This window comes from Loxodonta africana, chromosome 14 (genome assembly GCF_030014295.1).
Source record: "Loxodonta africana isolate mLoxAfr1 chromosome 14, mLoxAfr1.hap2, whole genome shotgun sequence".
NCBI classification, from domain to species: domain Eukaryota; kingdom Metazoa; phylum Chordata; class Mammalia; order Proboscidea; family Elephantidae; genus Loxodonta; species Loxodonta africana.
In genome coordinates, this window is record NC_087355.1 from 28,892,567 (window position 1) to 28,913,030 (window position 20,464).

Genomic DNA, 20,464 nt, shown 5'->3' on the forward strand with positions numbered 1-20,464 from the left:
TATGAGTAGGAATCGACTCTATGGCCGTGAGTTTGGTTTGAGTATACCCTTAAAGGAAAAACCAAAGAATACATTTAAAAAGCAGACAGGAATAAATGTGCATTTCCTTTAATGCAATGACAATAAGACAAGGAGCTGGGTTCTCAAGAGGAAGGATGGAAAATAGTACACAGTACAAGTTATCTTTTAAAAGGCTAAAAGAGACTTTCGGCCAACATGGCACCATAGACAGAAGCATCACGTGGTCCCTGCACAGCAAAGTAAAACAGAGACAAACATCATTCCTGGAGCCTAAAGGGTGAAATGAAGAGATAAAGAACTCAACCAAGCACTGAATGCAATAAGAAACTGACAGAGGACAGAGAGTGAGGAGAGAGATGTGCTGTAGGCCCCATCACCTAACGCAGCATGGATCCACCATCTTGGACTCCTGTCAGGGATCGGGGACAGGGATTACAGGAAAGCAGCTTCGCAGAACTCCCAGCAGGAGACACAGCACCCAGTAACCAGCGATACACGCTTTCTCACCCCCATTCTCTCCCTACTGCTCTACCTCCGAGCTTCCTGGCTGGCTGCAGTGGCTCAGCTGGCTGGGAAGCACAGCATCCATGCCACTTGGATTTGCCCTACCCATGTCAGAGATCAGCGGAAAGGGAGTACAAGAAAGCAGCTTCACCCAATTCCCAGCAGAAGACAGAGCACCCAGTAATGGGCAATATACGGTTTTCTAACCCCCCCTCTTTTTCTTCCCCCCTTTGGCCTCCTTTGCTTCCTGCCAGCCACAGTCTCTTGGTCTGGAGGCAACTACCTTGGCCTCAGGCTGTTTGGATTCGCCCTGCCCACACTGGCCGGGCGCCTGAGCTGGAGTTGGTTCTTTCCATCTCCTTTTGGTTTCTTCTGTCTCCTACCACCTCCTCCTCACTTCTCGGGAACACCTCACTCCGTATGCCATCTTTGATTCTTCTTGAAAGGCTGTGAAGCCACGCTTGACTGGGGAACAACTCCTCCAGCCCATGACACCACGCTGGTGGGATTCCTGGGACTTTTTTCCCCTTGTTTTGCTTTGTTCTGTTCTGTTTTGTTTTGCTTTGTTTGTTTTCTTTTTCTTTTCGCAGCTTGAGAGCCCCTTCTAGCCAGGCTGCACTGCATGGCTTAGGAGCTGCTCCCCAAATCTGCGGCCAAGTAGGTAGGATCCCTTGGGGGCATTTCTTTCTTTCTTTTTTTCCTTTCTTTCTTTCTTTCATCTCTCTCTCTCACTTTCTTTTCTTCTTTTTTCTCTCTTTTTCCTTTTCTGTCTGTCACCATTTCTCAGTTCTCGTCTCTCTACACTTATCTTCTTTTCTTGTCTCCTGAATATCTGGCGCTGTGTGACATCTATATCCTCTCTATCCAGGCTATAGTGCACACCCTGGGGACCACTTCCCCAATCTTAGCAGCCCCACTGGTGGGACTCTGAGACTCCTGGGGGCTTTCTTTTACTTTTCCAAATTTTATCTAGTTATCTTTCTTTCTGTTTCCCTTTTTCTCTCTCTTTTTTTTTTTTTTCCTCTTTGCTTTTCTGCATTTCTCAGTTTCTCATCTATCCACTCCAATGGCAAGCTCCCTTAGCAGTATTTTTTTGTTTGTTTGTTTGCTTGTTTGTTTTTGGCTCCTGTTTCTCTCTCTCTCCTCTTTCTCATACCCCTGTTAGCTCCACACACCACAACCTCCCCTCTCTTTCCTCCCTGCCTGCTCCATTCACTGAGCATCACACCCCCGAGCAGCACAGGTATGGCCTACTGGAACCTGGCCAGCACTGATTCCTGGCCCACCCTGTCGGCCCTAGTATGTGACAAAAACAGCCCACCCCAGTCCCTCCCCTTCAGCTGGATCTGCCCTGCTGCACCATAGCTGAGTGACTGGCCCTGCCCATTGGACCAGGAGGTGAAGAGTACCATCGACTACAGACAACCAAACAACAAAGAACGCACAGCCTGCTTGCTCAGACATAACCAAATAAAACAAATGAGCAGGACAAAACAAACAAATCTACAATCAAGAAATGAAGAAAATAACTACTGTAACTACTGAATGTCCTGAAGACAGCAGACAATATCAAAACATATAAAAAATAAAAAAAAAAAAAAGGACGAGATGGTTCCAGGAGACATCCAAAATAAAACACCAGATGACTTTCCAGTAGCAAAGGCACTAGAACTAACTGATAGGGAATTCAAATCTCTAATATCCAGAGCAATCCAAGAGTTGAAGCAAAAAACAGACAAAAATGAGGAAAAAATAGGCAAGTTTATGGAAAAGGCAGACAAATTCATGGAAAATACAGACAAAAAAATGGAACAAATCGGGAAAATAATACAGGAACAAAAGGTCAAAATAAATTCACAATTAGAAATCCAGAAGATAAACAACAAGATTTCAGAAATGGACAGGGTCATAGAAAGGCTGAGGAGTAGGTTTGGAATGATAGAAGACAGAATCAGCAAAATTGAAGACAAACACTTGGATACAACTCTGTTTGAGGAAAAATCGGAAAAAAGAAAGAAGAAAAATGAAGAAACCCTGAGAATTACGTGGGATACAATCAAAACCAAAAACTTGCAAGTGATCAGAGTTTCAGAACAGGGAGAGAAAATGGAAAACACAGAGAGGATCATTGAAGAACTACTGACAGAAAACTTCCCTAGTATCATGAATGATGAAAACCTGACCATCTAAGAAGTTCAACAAACTCCATGTAGAATAGACCCCAAAAGAAAAACACCAAGGCATACCATAATCACACTTGCTAAAACCAAAGACAAAGAAAAAAATCCTGTGAGCAGCTAGAGAAAAAAAGTGACATACAGAGGAGAAATGATAAAACTAAACTCTGATTATTCAGCAGAAACCATGCAGGCAAGAAGGCAATGGGATGACATATATAAAACCTTGAAAGAAAAACATTGCCAACCAAGAATAATATATCCTGCAAAACTTTCATTCAGAGATAATGGTGAAATTAGGACACTTCCAGATAAACAGAAATTAGGGAATATGTAAAAACCAAACCAAAATTACAAGAATTATTGAAGCGAGTTCTTCGGTCTGAGAACAGACAGCATCAGACCACATCCTGAATCTAGGAGGCAAGATTTTACTAGCCAGATACCAACCTAGGAAATGAACTCTCAAGAACTATCCAAAACCAAAACAATTGCAACAGGGAACCAGAAAGGTTAATCTGTAAATGACAACAACATCAGAACAATAAAAGAGGAAATAAACGGTATAGGTATAGAACTTTCTAATGGAGAGGAAGGCAAAGCGATACCGAGTAAAAATAGACTGGTTCAAACCTAGGAAGATAAGGGTAAATTTCAAGGTAACCACAAAGAATTTTAACAAACCTACTCATCAAAACAAAAAAGAAAAACAAAGCCTCAATAAAAACAAAATCTACAAAAACAAAAGAAACCCATAAACAAAATGAACTCAGCACAGGAGAGTAAGAGGAACAAAGAAAACGTTAGCACCACAAAAAAAAAAAAAAAAAACACTATGGAGTATTACGTAATGCTAAAGAACAATGATGAATCTGTGAAGTATCTCATAACATGGATGCATCTGGAAGACATTATGCTGAGTGAAATAAGTTAGTCACTAAAGGACAAATATTGTAAAAGATCACTACTGTAAAAACTCATGAAAAGGTTTACATACAAAAAGAAACAATCTGATGGTTACAAGGGTGGGGAGGAGTGGGGATGGAAAAACACTTAATAGACAATAGATAAGTAGTAACTTGGTGAAGGATAAGAAAGTACAAAATATTGGGGAAGCCAGCACAAAATGTACAAGGCAAGGCGATGGAACCTCCAGAGATACATCCAAACTCCCTGAGGGACCAAGTTGCTGGGCTGAGGGCTGTGGAGAACATGGTCTTGGGGAATATCTAGCTCAATTGGCATAACAGAGTTTATAAAGAATATATTCTACATTCCACTTTGGTGAGTGGTGACTGGGGTCTTAAAAGCCTGTGAGTGGCCATCTAAGATACTCCACTGGTCTCACCCCTTTGGGAACAAGGAAGAATGAAGAAAACTAAATACAAAGGGAAAGATTAGTCCAAAGGACTGATGGACCACATCTACCACGGCCTGCACCAGACTGGGTCCAGTACAGTTAGATGGTGCCCGGCTACCACTGCTGACTGCTCTGACAGGGATCACAATAGAGGGTCCTGGACAGAGCTGGAGAAAAATGTAGAACAAAATTCTAACTCAAAAAGAAAGACCAGACTCAGGAAAAACCCTGAGAGTATGGCCCCTGGATACCCTTTCAGCTCAGCAATGAGGCCACTCCTGACGTTCACCCTTTAGCCAAAGATTGAACAGTCCTATGGAACAAAACAAGACTAAGGGGCTCACCAGCCCTGGGGCAGGGATTGGAAGGTAGGAAGGAACAGGACAGCTGATAATAGGGAAACCAGCGTTGAGAAGGGAGAGTGTTGATATGTTGTGGGGTTTTTAACCAAGGTCATTTAACAATGTGTGTACTGTTTGATGAGAAACTAGTTTGTTCTGTAAACCTTCATCTAAAGTTCAGTATAAAATTAAAATAAACAAAATAAATTAAAATAAAATGCTAAAAGAAAATAACTGACAACTTAGAATTTATACCCAGGAAATGCTTACTTCAAACTTGAAGAAGATTTTTTTTTTTTTTAATAAACCCGTGAATGCAAACCTCAAACCACACCAAAGGGAATAATAATGAAGATCCTTGGTAGAAGGAAAATAAACTTAGTTGGAAATAGAAATGTAGAAAGAAATGAAGAGCAATGAAAATAGTAAATATGTAGGTAAATCTATATAAATATTTAATGCATATTGTTATATCTTGCTATGTAATAATAATAACAATGTTTAAAATATAGAATTAAACTGCATGTCAACAATAATATAAAAGGCAGGAAAGAAATACATGCAATTAAACAAAAGAATTATTTATTTATTTATTTTTAAATTTCAGCATAGGAGCTAGGTACAGCTGATACAATGGTTAAGAGCTCAGCTGCTAACCAAAAGGTCGACAGTTCGTAATTAATATCACTAAATTAATTAAGATGCTGCTCCATGGGAGAAAGATGTGGCAGTCTGCTTCCGTAAAGATTTATGGCCTTGGAAACCGTATGGGGCAATTCTACTCTGTCCCACAGGGTTGCTATAAGTCAGAATCAACCCAGTGGCAATGGGTTTTGTTTTGTTTTGTTTTGTTTTAAAGCCTAGCATTACCTATGAAGCAGTAAGCTTTAATATGGTAAGAATGAGTTTTGTAATCTCCAGAGTCACGTAAAAGAATGGCAATACAAAATATAATTTACAAATTAATAGAGGTGGAAAATAGGCTAATATAAAATTTTGAGAGAAAAATTAACACTAAAGGTAAGACAAATAGAAAAGCAAATAATAAGATTGTACATATAAACCCATGCATATAACTAATTATATTAAATATAAATGAATTAAATATTGCCGTTAAAAGATTGTCAGTATGGATAAAAATAAAACCATATAATGTTTTATTGTGGTAAATATATATTAAGCAAAGAAACATTTGCCATTTCAACTTTCTTCATACATACAACTCAATGACATTGATCATGTTCATCATGTTGTACAACCACTAAGAGATACGTCTTAAATATAATGACTCAGAAAGTTGGAAATAAAAGGATTAAAGTGAAAATACTGAACAAAAATAAACCTGGTGTAGTTTTGCACCTATTAGACAATGAAGACTCAAGGGTAAAATGCATAATGCCTGCTACTTGCTGGAACACAATGAAAATTACTGCTTTTGGAGGGTTTAGCTGGTCTTCTAATAATCAAATCAAAGTGGCTGGAATCCCATAACACTCAGAATTACTAGTTAATGTTTAATGTCATTTTATCAGCTTCTACGTGGGGGTAGTGGTAGAGATCTAGAAAATAGTACTAGGAAGAATTATATAGCAGAAAAATTGAGAAAGTTAAAAAATACTTTTATTTCTCTTGGTTCTTAAAGTTAGGATGTATGTCAGTATATGTTTTCTAAAGAGCAGTACTGTATCAATTGTTAATTCAGTAGAGAAAGTAGGTAAGAACACAAACGAATTTAGACAGATCCAGGTTTAGAGCCCACTCTGCTACTTGGCTTTGGGGTCAAGCCTTGTGGCCTTGACAAGTTAGTTACCCACTGGATATTGTAGAGAATTCCAAGGCTCCAGATCATCTAGAAGGGAGTTCCACATGATAGGTGGGCATATCCCATTAACTTGCCAAAACTTTCCCCCACAGGAGAGGTGATGCTGGAGGACACAATAGAGGGTCTCTCCAAAGCAAGGCACTCAAGACAAAGTCTTCCCAGATTTTAGGATGGTATTGGTCATATAGAGTATATCAAGTTTCAATTATTTCATGTTTAACATGTTTATCATGTCTTTCTCATTTCCCATAGGCTGAGGATATTTTCTAACCATTTATAAATTAACACGCTGGTGCTAACAAAGAGCAGGTTGAGATACAGATAAATCTTTCAGTTGCTAGGCAGTGATTTTTTTTTTTTTAGATTTGCTTCTAGCACTGCTGTCATTATCATCTCTAAAATTTGATTTGATGTTTAATGCCCTAGGGAAATACTTTCCAAAGTGGTATTAATAGCAAACTCATATATACCTCTATTTTATCACCATACTATTACTATCAGTTATCATCATATGCCCTTCAGTAAGCAGTCATGTTCACAGAGAGTTCTCCTTAAAATAATCCAAAATGAAGATGAGTTCAAAATTCTGGGAGCTTCGATGCTGAAAACATGTGACGTTAACATAAAATAAGATATAAAGAAATATTTTATTATTAAAGCAAAAATGGAAATAGAATTTTTTTTTCAAAGTGTTTTTGGTTTTGCCAACATGAGATTACACAGGCAATATTTGGTTATCTGTAAGCAACTTTTTATCATTCCATTTAATCTGAGCTAGATTTTGTCTTTCTTTTTCTCATTGGTATTTAATTACATTGAAATTCCTTGTTGACTTATACCCAACTTTTTGCGCATGACCACTTTCAGTCTTGTACTAAGGAAATGCTATTGCCTGCTTTTATGACTCAAATGCATAGTTATCTTCTCCTCTGCCTCTGTGCCTCTCACCTTACGCAGAAGAGATGTAAAGGAGAAACAGGGATCTTAAGGAGACGCTATACTGAGTCTTTCACTCCTTTTGTGAGGTGACACTAGAAAAAGCGAGAGGTCAACAAATAAACAATGTAACGAAACTGCATAACTTGCCCCACCTTTCTGATTCAAGACTTCAAAGTGCAGTTTATTATAGTGTTCAGTGTAGGAATGAAAACAGCCCTGGTTGCACAGTGGTTAAGGTGCTCTGGTGCTAACCAGAAAGTTTGGCAGTTTGAACCTCCAGCCTCTCTGCAGGAGAAACGTGGCAGTCTGCTTCCATAAAGATTACAGTCTTGGAAATCATATAGGGCAGTTCTACTCTGTCCTACAAGGTCGCTCTGAGTTGGAATCAACTTCACGGCAACGGGTTTGGTTTTTTGGTTGAGTGTAGGAACAATGCCAAGTTGATGCTCGGTATTTTTTTATGATGTTCTAATAATTATATCTGGTTTAAATACTTGACTTTCTTTAAAGTATTATCAATTTTTCTATTATAAATATGAAAAAATCACCATTAAAAATAATTTAAATTTTTTTTGCCATTTTGATAACCTTCCTTTTTTATTATAGTATGAATAGCAGAATGCGTTTTTAATTACTATAGGAAATAGACAAAACATTGAAAAATTAGTAATTGTATAGAAATTTTTACTCTCATTTTTTCTTTTCCCAAATTGGCTAGAATGTAATTGTTTTCTTTCTATCATTTGTAGTTGATATTTAGAGGGAAAAGAGTAGACAAACAGGGTAATACTTAATTGAAACTTAAATGCATACTTGGTTTTCATTTTAAATAAAGGAGGAAATGCATTTTAATTATATTAAAATATAATATAATATTAAAAAAAAACTAGTTGATGCTGAGTGGATTCTGACTCATAGTGACCCTATAGGACAGAGTAGAACTGCCCCCATAGGGTTTCCAAAGAGAAGCTGGTGGGTTCTAGCTGTGACCTTTTGGTTAGCAGCAGGGCTCTTAACCACTCACTGTGCCACCAAAACAAACAAACAAACCTGGTGCAGTGAAGTCAATTCTGACTCATAGCAACCCTATCCTCAGTTATATATATGTATATGATCTTTTTATAATCTTTTTTACATATTATCAAAACCTGTTGCCATCAAGTTTAGTCCCACTCATAGCAGCCCCATAGGACAGAGTAGAACTGCCTCATAGAGTTTCCAAGTCTGCAAATCTTTGAGGAAGCAGACTGCCACATCTTTCTTCCGCGGATTGACTGGTGGGTTTGAACTGCTGAACTTTCAGTAAGCAGCCAAGTGCTTAACCACTGCACAACCGGAGCTCCTTTTACATATTATATATATAAAAAAAAAAAGTAAAATACTTTTTCCTTTTCCAATTCTAGTCTATAATCCTTGTTTCTCTTTCATGCTTATATATGTATGTGTATGTGTGTGTATATATTTATTTACATATACATGAATATATATATTAATACATACATTAACCTCCCAATAGTGGCAGGTTTTGTTCGTTTTTATTGCTATTGGTTCAGCCCTTTCCAGCAAATTTCAAAAAAAAAATTTTTTCCTTACAGCCTGTGTACTACACTGAAGAGATGAGACATCAGTGGGATATAGAACACAAAAGAGTATGTCTGATTGCAATGACAAGGTTGCCGTAGTAGTTTCTGATTTAGGGAAATCAAACTCCTGCCTCAAGAATACAGATTATGTCTGTCTGTGCTAAAGGCATCTGGCCACTCCAAAAGCAATGAAAGAAAATACCTACGATTACTTTTACAGGAACTTTTTTAATGCCATAAAACCGTAGAATAGTACTATATGTATATATGTGTGAGCAATAAGGACATTCAGAGTTAAAAATAATAATAATAATAATAAATTTATTAATTTATTTATTTTTAGTTAAAAGGATGAAGTTAATTAAAAAGACCATAGGTTATTTATACACATTTCCTCACTTTCAAAGCTTAAGGAACTCTTTTCAGAAGGCATGGATTTATGGTTATCAAAATTTGACAAAGAATAGGACTGAGTTTGGGAAAATGAAATGGGCATAACTTTAGAAATCTCAAAAAAAAATTAAGAAAAGACAACTGTAAACATTGTTTTTCTTCGTTTACAAACAATAAAGTGTCTTCTAAATGAACTGACATTGGTATGTCTGGATATTTGAATTCCGAATAGAGAACACAATGTTTTTACTACTTTTTCTTCAAGTGGCTTCTTAACAAACTGAGCTATCCCATAACTGAGCTATTGAAAAGGGAGCAAAGATACTTATCCTGGAATCAGGCAATAGATAAGCATTGGAAAAAGTTCCAGTAAACTATTCCATTCACTAGCTCCTGAAAGTAATGCTTTTTGTCTCTGCGTGCATTTTTTTTTTTTTTTTTAGATTTGGAATCTGTGATTATACAAACTAAATATGTTGCAGAAATCAACTGAACCAAATGGAAATTGTAATTTTTGTTTTTACAGCGGCAGTCTGATAAATTGACTTTATCCAGTCTCCAGGAAATCACTGGGCACCATGGAAGAGGATGCTGATACATAAGACCCTCTTGATCATAAAGAGTTAATTTAATCCCCACAGTGAAGCACTTTACTCTCAGGTAACTCTTTCACTCCTGTGCATCATAGGACCAGGCCAATTGATAATAATATACATCTCTGTAACTGCTGTGATGAATAAACATCTCTTCAAATTATTCCAATTAAGTTCAGCAGGTTGCAAAATTTTTTACCTATGGATTCTCTTTGAGTTCATTTTTGTACAAATGAGAGATTTCCATGGACAAAAAGGTTCTCTTATACTTGCTTGCCAGAGCCCAGGGTGATGTGAAAAGCTATGGCATTTAAACATCATGGAATAGGCCATTAAGCATGCACAAATATTTTGGCTAATAGCCTCCAGTTATAAATTCCAATATTAAACATTCCTATTTCCATCTTAACCCTCTATTCACAATAAGTGTCATAATTATATGCCACTGAATTGTTCTCCCTACTGATCTTTGATGTATGCAAACAGGCTGCCAGTAGGAAAGTAACTTTTATAATTCAGAGAGCCTTTACTGTTCTTATTACCTTTTTTCATTTTTTTCAATGACCCCAAAACCTTCCTAAAATAACATCTTATGTTTGTATAGATTCTCCTCTAAGGAATTCAATGTACTAAGGATATGACATCTCAGCCACCCTTACAGTAAATGTAAAGGGAGAAATGGAACTTTACTTTTTACAGATGACAAGCCTTTGTAAATTTTATACCAAAGTTTTTCTTTCTGCACTTTTGTCAGCTGAATTAGATATACGGTAATAATAAGAGTCAAGGTAGAAAAAAAAAAAATGTACCTTTTAAAAGGACTCTGTGACTAGGCCTTAGTAGTACAAATCATTTCCCCAGTTTATTTTGAAGTTTTATGCTTGTAACGCAAAGGTCACTTTTATTCATAACCTTAAAGAAGTATGTGTCTAAGAACCTAAAGATGTGAATAGTAGAAAAATGGTACACCCTGACACTCTTTTGTCTTTCAGTGTTTTGAATTTTCATGAGATTCTGAAAATCTGTGATTATGGAGTACTCTGATATTTGTGTTCTTTTAATATGATAAATAAGGAGCCCTGGTGGGACAATAGATAAGTGCTCAGCTGCTAATCTGAAAGTTTGATGGTTCAAAGGGACCTAGCCTTTCCATGGGAGAAAAGACCTGGCTATCTGCTCCCATAAAGATTACAGCATAGGAAACCTATGGGGCAGTCCTAGTCTGTCATATATGTTCCTTATGAGTCAGAATTGACTCCACTGCCCACAACAACAACGATGTGGTTAATGGGACTTGTTACCAATTGCCAATCTGACTCAAAGAGTCTTTGTCTTTTCCCAAGTAAGAATACATGCGAAAGACAAATTTTTTCTTCAGCAAGCTTAACTTTGCTTGAGTCAAGCTAAAGGAGTCAGCGGGGATCTAAGCCTCTCCAAAATACAGACTCGAAAAGGGAAGCAAGGCTAAGGCTTATATGGGTTTGATAGAGACAATAGAGTAATGAATATTTAGTGGGCTTCTTTCAAGGGGTGGGTACTTCTCAGAATGGTGGTGTATGTTAATTAGGTTGCGTGCGCATCTGGAGTCTAAGATGGAACCCGCTGATATTCAAGATGGAATCCTCTCAGCAGCCCTTGGCAGCACTTATTATGGGATATAGTGCAAGTGCACTTGATCTTCGGCACTACATAGCCATCTTCAGAGGGCTAAGGAAGGTCAAACAGCAGTCACACTCTGTTCCTCCACACATGCAGAGCCTGCAAAGGAGGGGACTAGACAAACACTAAGAAAGAGATAGTAATTCAGGGGCTGCCCCAATCCTATCTTATGTTGACAGGGTGGGTTCCTGTTTACCCAACTTCTAAATGGTAATCTTTTAAAAGCTCTTTTGTTCAGCCACCAGCACAGTTAACCCTATCTGTCTCAGGGCCAGTACCATCCTGGTAAAAGTTGGAAGCAGGCATTTTAAAGGGAACTATAACACAAGTTTAGCAATTTCTTAAAACTCTTTGTAAGTTGTATAACTTTAGTCTCTGTGAGTTATCACGTATTTGAGGATACAATGAATGCCAATACATATTTGGGGAAAGAAGACATTTAGTAGCCTTTCTTTTTCATTTCATTAAATACCATTTGATTCTGGAAGCATCAATATCTCAGAACATCTATGCAGCCGTAGTGTTCTTAGGTCCTATGACGGTGCTGTGAGTTTGACATTTATGATGGACAAGACAAAGGTAATTTAGTATAGGCTATTTATTATTATTATTATTATTATTCATTAGGAGCCCTGGTGGTACAGTGGTTAAGTGCTTGGCTGCTAATCGAAAGGTCAGCAATTAGAACCCACCTGCCGCTTCTTGAGAAAAGGATGTGGTAGTCTGCTTCCAAAGGTTTACAGCCTTGGAAACCACATGGGGCGGTTCTACTCTGTCCTGTAGGGTCCCTATGGGTTGGAATCAACTCCAAGGCAACGGGTTTAATCTTTCATTTAAGGAGCCCTGGCTATGCAATGGTTAAGTGCTAGGCTGCTAAAAAGGTCAATGGTTCAAACCCACAAGTCACCCTGCAGAAGAAAAGACCTGGTGTCATGAATTGAATTATGTCCCCCCAAAAAATGTGTGTATCAACTTGGTTAGGCCATGATTCCCACTATTGTGTGGCTTTCCCCCATTTTGTGATTGTAATTTCACTTTAAAAGGATTAAGGTGGATTTGTAACACCACCTTTACTCAGGTCGCCTCCCTGGCCCAAGGTAAAGGGAGTTGCCCTAGGGTGTGGCCTGCACCACCTTTTATCTCTCAAGAGATAAAAGGAAAAGGAAGCAAGCAGAGAGTTGGGGACTTCATGCCACCAAGAAAGCAGCACCAGGAGTAGAGCGTGTCCTTTGGGCATGGCCTGTGCCTGAGAATCTCCTCGGCCAGGGGAAGCCTTCCTCCAGAGCCAACAGAGAGAGAAAGCCTTCCCCTGGAGCCTACACCCTTAATTTGGACTTCTAGACTACTAGACTGTGAGAAAATAAACTTCTTTTTGTTAAAATCATCCACTTGTGGTATTTCTGTTATGGCACCACTAGATGACAAAGACACCTGGCAATCCGCTCCCAAAGAGATTACAGCTTAGAAAATCCTATGGGGCAGTTCTGCTCTGTCTTAAAGGGCACTATGAGTTGAAATCGATTCAAAGGCACACAACAACAACATTCATCCATTTACTTATTTATTTATTTAATCAGTAAATATTCATTAAATGCTTTCCATATTTAGAGACTGCTCTAGGTGCTGGAGATATAGCAGTGAACAAGACAGGCTAGATCCTTGAAACTGAAGGTACATTCCAGACTGGTCGGGTTGTAATGGCATGACCAGAGAAGATTTCAGAGAAATATTTACAGCAGCCTTGGTGCACAAATAAAGATAAATAGATTACATGTGTCCCTTTATTCATATCATTGTTGATAACTACTCTCAAGTTGAACATGATCAGTAGGGGATCTAGCCATTGCAATCCATAGGGTTTTTATTGGTGGGATTTTGGAAGTAGATTGCCAGGCCTTTCTTTTTAGCCCATTTTAATCTGGAACCTTCCCCCTAAAACCCGTTCAGCATTATAGCAATATGTAAGCCTCCATTGATAGACAGGTGGTGGCTGAACATGAGATATATTGTCTGGGAATCAAACCAGGGTCTCCTGCGTGGAAGGCAAGAATTCTATGACTGATCCACCACTGCCTTCTAGTTGTTTAATCAACTGACAATGTAGGTGCTACTGTGAAGGGATTTTGCAAATGTAATTTAGGTCCTAAATCAATTGACCATAAGATAGGGAGATTGCCCTTAATGGGCTGGATATAAAAGGAATTGGACCCTTTGATGGGAGAGATTTGCAGTATGAGACAAATTTGACACAAAGGAAATTCTCCATTCCTGGCTTTGAAGATAAAGAGCCCACATGGCAAGGAATGCAGATCAATTCTAGAAGCTGAGAGCAGCATGCTGGCTCATAACAAGCAAGGAAATGGAGTCATCATTCCTGCAACATCAAAAAACTGAATTCTTCCCTCAACCTGAATAAACTTGGGAAAAGATTCTTCTCCAGAGCTCCCGGAAGCTAATGCAGCCTGGCCAACACCTTAGTCTCAGCCTTGTAAGACTCTGAACAGAGAACCCAACCACACCATGCTTTGACCTACAGAACTGAGAGATAATAAATAGATTTTGTTTAAGAGGCAAAATTTATCGTAATTTTTTACACAGAGTAAAAAACCAACACAGAGAACAAATGATTTCTTAGTGAATAGAATATTTTTAGGTAATCTATTCTTGAAATGAGAACCATAATTTTTAAGAAGTGCCTGAAAATTTAAATGGCTTCCTCACAAATTTAGTAAGTGTAGTATTGTTCCATAATTAAAAAAAAAATAAGACTGGAAGTAATATAAAAGTCCACCAGTAAGGAACTAATTGAATAAGCCATGATATACCCACAGACTAGAATATAATGTAACTTCTGGAATCAACTGTTCCTGCCATAGTGAAGGACAATTGCTGGAAAGATACTTAAAGAAACAAGCAAAAAAAGAGCCAAATCATTTCTCCCTTTTGTGTCCTGGTAGATGAAATCCAAAATACACAGCATCACCTGTAGAGCATTCTTGATCCACATCCAAAAACCTAAATAATTAAAGCTGAACCTGATTCAGCTCGAGACTTTAGTGTTAACTTACATTTTTTTTGCAGTGATTACAAGCGACAGAGAAACTGGTTAAATGATACAAAGAAGTCAAGACACAAGGAATGCAGGTAATTTTGTACAAAAGACAAGTTATTTCAATAATTAATGACAGTAGAATTATTTAAAGAGAATATTTGAGGAATGGGGCGTGTCTAGATTAATAGAAAATTAGGATTTATAATGTCAAAATGTGATGCGTGGAGCTTGTTCGGATACTCATTCTTACTAACCAACTATAAAAAAATCAGGAATTTTAATATGGACTGTGTATTAGTTGATGCCAAGAATTATTATTAATTATGTTAAATGTGATTGTGACATTGAGATTATTTTAGAAAAAATATTTTATTTTATTATGGCTACATAGCAAGTCTGTAAAAGTGAAATAATATGAAAGATGGTATTTGTTTTAAAATATTTCAGATAACAAAGAAAAAGATATGTGAAAGTGAGAGAGAATAGGTGAAACAAGAGGGGTAAAATCTTGATGACAGTTGAATCTTGTTGATTGTGGTGTAGGATTTTATTATTCTATTTTTGTGAAAGTTTGAAAATGTAATAATAATTTAAAAAGTGCTTTTAGGTAATTTCCAAGTACACATTGGACGTTATACACAATTTCAGATAAGTTCTCTCCTAATTTTCTGTTAAAAGTCTTATAAGTATATGGTTAAAAAAAAAAAAGTAAAGGACTGTCAATCATACTGCCCACTAAGGATAAACCAAAACATTAGAAATAAGGTTGATTGGAGAAAGACAACCTAATACATCTGAAAGTATGAAGGGTGACAATGGATGAGGACAATAATTTTAATTCATTTCCTCTATTACTGCTTAATTCAGGATACAGAGTATTTTCCTGAACAGAAAATTAATGTACTTTTATAAAGATGTAGGAAATTAACTTCAGAAATAGCTTGAGTCATACCATTCTATTCCTTACTACTTGGCCATATTTTCATCACATATTCTCTTTGTACATTGCTTTAGAGTCAAAATTCTGTCCAAACGCAACATTGTTGAGGGATGTTTAATCAGCTCAGAAAATGGGTTATCAAAATTACAAGTACAAGAACTTTGAACAAAAACCAATCTTAACCCTCATTGTTTTGAACATAGAAGAAACACAGATTGCATCTAATACTCTACCATTAACAAGACTGCTCGAGAAGGAGAAAATTCCATCTCAGATGCTAGATGAGATGGAGTAGATAATACTAGCAAAAGACCTTGCAACTACCTGTATGATCCGGTTTCCAAAGAAAATCTGTCGATAGCCAAGTGGTTACTAAGAAGAATAAACCATAAAATAAAACAAACCTGTTGCTGTAGAACCGATTCCAACTAACTGCGACCCTATGTGTTACAGAGTGGAACTGCTCCATAGGGTATTTTGGCTGTTATCTTCATGGAAGTAAATTGCTGGAGCCGCTAGGTGAGTTTGAACCACCAACATTTAGGTTAGTAGTTGAGTGGAAACCATTTACATCACTTAGTGATCTCAACTAAGAAGACTAAAGTGTCTCTATTCCAATTCCAAGTAACCCCTTTCTTTCTACATGAATACACAGGACAAAAAGAACAACTTGGGCAAAAATTCTGCACCATAAATACAGTAGAGCCTTATCCAAGAGACCCCAAGGAAGCATATGTCTGAAATTTACTTACTGTAGATAGCAAAAGGAAAGTTTAGACGGTATCTACTTCGTATCCCTAAAAGATACAAATATGAAAAAAATAAGATAGAACAAATAAGTAGATTTGACTACAAATACTACGCACTACCAAAAAAAAAAACTAAGGACAAAAGTATTAGAAACAGTTATCAAACACACAGTAAAATGCTCGTGCTAGAGAAAATAAAGATGAAATTGCATTAGGAAAGAACTCACATTTTTCCAAGCAAATGGCACCCTGGGGACAATGCTTGTACTGAAAACACAGAGTCGCTATAGTTTTGGAATCTTCAAAAAGTACTTAGAGTACTGCAGACAAGTAGGTCTTTGCTACCTTATAGAGAAGAATCAGTGGTCTGACTGTGGTATACTGTCTCAGTGTTCATCAGCAACGCCACAGGGCAGCCAAGATAGCGGTAGGAATAGCAGCTGAACAATGATGTAATTAGAGCCCTCCTTTACTAGCCACAGTCAGATAGTCTTTCTGGCTGGAATTTGTAAGTGTCTCAGGTTGCTTGGACAAAACAGGGCAAATGGATGGAGAATAATGTGGAGGGAAGACAGTGAAATTGCCCATATGGTAAGTGCATACCTGAACAGATATAAATTTAAGTTGGAGAATCAAAGAGATGTAAACCCTTCTTAAAATACTAGTATAATGACACTGTCTGAAATAGTCCATAATATTTCCTTGGGATGGAATCAGGTCATTGATTTTGCTCTGTTTTTTTGTTTTTTTTTTTGTCATTGATTTTTAGATAAATTAGTAGTTAAGTATATTTTTTAATACATTTAAAAGTAATCACTAGTAGATGGAACTAAAAATGAAATATTTAAATATTAATGCATTACAGAAGGCAAACATTAAGCAAGGCAAAGCCAGAAAACAAAGGGAAAACCAAAGAAACCATCAAAATAAAAACATAAAACAGAAGCATAGAAGCTGGCAGAGATACAGTGAAGTCAATAATTTACAATAATAAACAAATCAGTCAAAATCTAAACACATCCTGCTTATAAACAGTATCTAAAATTAAAGAAAATTATTTTAAAGGATTTTTTAAAAAGTGGTAACAGATATACAAGGAAAATTCAGATAAAAAGAAAACAGGGTTGTAATAGGAAAAATAAAACTTCATACACAATAATCGTTTCTCAGACTAAAACTTTTTTGAACTGTCTTATCAGGTAAGAGTTATATGTAGAGATTTACCAAGGGTAAGCCCTTTCTATGAAGTCCGAAAGATTAAAATAGAAACTCAAATCAAAAGAAAAAAGGGATTTTTGTTGATAAACAATACTTATAATTCCATAAGAATACTACAGCATTGAAGTTATACATGCTCATAACATAGCATACCTATTATAAAATAGGGAAACACAAAGTGAAATTAGCTAAGTAAAAATTTTAAGAGGATGTTCTAATACTCTACACTCATTCTCCAGTTGATTTCCTGGACAAGATACAATTAAAGACATAGAAGATGGGAATCATATTATTGTTAAGGTGATATATGTGCGCACGAGCACACACGCACACACACATATGTAGGAGTCCAGGTTAAAGTGATCCACTGCTAAAAGAAAGGTTGACAGTTCAAAACCATCAGCAGCTCCTAGAAAGAAAGATGTGGCAGTCTGCTTCCCTGGATACTTACAGCCTTGGAAACCCTATGGGGTCGCAATGAGTTGGAAGAGACTCAGCAGCAGTGGGAGTGGGAAGATACATGTATATGCATATATATATACACACACACACACATATGTGTATAAACATATATGTATATATGTATGTGTGTGTATAGTTGATGCTCCATATCTTTAGGTTCCACATCTGCAGATTCAGCCAACTGCAGATTGAAAGTATTCAGAAAAAAGAAAAAAAAGTTCCAAAAAGCAAAACTTGAATTTGCCCCACGCCGAGCACTAAACTGAATCCGCATGAGTGAACTGATGTGTAGACATACCCTGCTATAGCCTCCCACCATTTCACGGACCCTCAGTCTCTCTCCAGCACTTGTTGCTTGAGCATTGTTCACCTGGTGTCTTGTCATTATTCCCTTAATAATGCAGTATAACAACTATTTACACAGCATTTGCATTGTATTAGGTATCATAAGTTATCTAGAGACGATTTAAAGTATATGGGAGGGTGTGGGTAGGTTATATGCAAATACTATGCCATTACATGAGGGATTTGAGCATCTGCAGATTTGGGTAGTCACCGCGGTGGGTCCTGGACCCAATCCTCTGCAGATGCTGAAGGACAGCTGTATATATATGCACATAAATATACACATATATATGTATTGGTGTGTATATGTATATATGTGTGTAATCAAACTTTGTGTCTGACAAAGCTTGCTTCTAAATGTTTAAACATTTGCAAAACTGGTTACACACTGGATCATTGGTAACACTTTAATTTCAAAAGTTATCAATCGTCACACAGTTTGAAAAAAAATTATTTTATTCTTAGACTTTATAGAAAAGGAGTGACCTTGATAAATGTTCAAATCAGCAACTCATTTAATAGACTGGTTTGAAATTTTTTAGATTAAAAAATAATTATTGGATGTATGAATTTACTAAATATCTCAATGTCAAATTGTCCAGGCTAAATTTTTCACTTTTGTTTTCATATGTTCATATTATCAAGTAGAGTAGTTACTACCTAGTGCTTATTTATTTTTAATGCGTATACTACCTATCCTCTTTTGTCTCAGATAACTAAACTTATAGTCATATTGTCAGGACTGTTTATCTGCTATCCATATATTCCTATCGGGATTGAGATAGCAAACAAGTAGTGAGAGCCCATTTTTATCAGGCACTGTGCTAAACGTTTTGTAAAAAAAAATGAATAAAACATGGGCTAATTTGAGAGATGAAAAAAGGAATCCACAACAGCAATATAGTCTAGAAAATGTTACCATAGAAATATGCACTGAGTTTTGTGGAGTTTGGAGGCTTATCTAGCTTAATACAGTGAACAGTGGTCATGGATTGGGGTGGTCAGGAAAAAATGCCAATGATGCATGATTTCAGTGTTACAAAGCAAGAAGCAGTCATCCAACTTGGAAAATGGAGTAAGACACAGAGGGAACAGGATGTACAAAAGTAGGGATGCTAGACAGCATGATGCTTTTATTACACTCAAGCATGAGGTGCCTATAGGAAAGTAGCAATGGATAAGATTTGATTAAAACTTTTTGGGATCAGTCTTGTCTACACTCTATCACACTGTTGAGCCCTGTTGGTTATATATATTGGTTATTAATAGACACCAAATAAATCCTTTTATGAAATAGTAATATGGCTAGGGAATGGTAGAATTGTTTTGTTTCAAATAATAATAGAAAACATTTTTAACATATCATTCACTGTTTATCATCATGATTTCAAGTCAAAATGACCTTTTTATTTTATTATTTTGCAATTCCATTTTCGTGCTTCTGTGTCCACTCATTTGTTCAGTTATTCACTCACTTATAATGCATTTACTATGGAACAAGACTTGTGCTAGGTTTCAACCATTCACTGGAGGGTACAAACAGGCAGTTCTCCAGCATTCTCCATAAAGTTTTTATTCTGGTGATTTATTGTCTGCGTGCTTCCAAAATAATTGTAAACACTGTATCCAAACCAAAAAACCAAACCCAGCGCCGTCGAGTCCACCCCGACTCGTAGCGGCCCTATAGGACAGAGTAGAACTGCCCCATAGAGTTTCCAGGGAGCGCCTGGTGGATTCGAACTGCTGACCTTTCGGTTAGCAGCAGTAGCTCTTAACCACTACTCCACCAGGTTTTCCAAACACTGCATAGTTAGTGTTTGGAAAATCAAGTAAGTTCTGTACAATTGGTGAACACAATTCTAAAGAAAAGATTATTAAATCATATATGAAAAAATTAGCTGAATATTTCATTTTCTTTTTGCCAGTGAAATATCACTACATTAGGCCTAAATTCTTTTTAATAATATTTTATTGACTTTTTGTGAAAGTTTACACAGCAAGTTAGTTTCCAATTTGAAAATTTCCACACAAATTTTTCAGCATCATTAAATACATTTATCACAACGTGTCAACATTCTTTTTAATTGTGTCCTGTTTGTTCCATTTCCAGTATTCTAGTTTCCCAGCCCCTTTATTTTCTCATTTTTGTTTTTGAGTAATTGTTGACCTTTTGGTCTCATACAGATGGTTTTTAAGTAGAGCGCTGATCTTATAGATAATATCCTTTAATTTGTGTACCATTCTGCTATTTTGCTGAAAGGTGCTCTTAGGATAGCCACAGTTCTAGGTTTAAAGAGTGTCTTAGG

The 20,464-nt window shown here is 36.8% G+C and overlaps 1 pseudogene; it reads left to right on the forward strand.

Annotated features, from left to right (window-relative positions):
- Positions 1-408: 408 nt before the first annotated feature.
- LOC104845741 (poly(A) polymerase type 3-like) overlaps positions 409-20,464 on the forward strand; it is a 51,247-nt pseudogene continuing 31,191 nt past the window's right edge.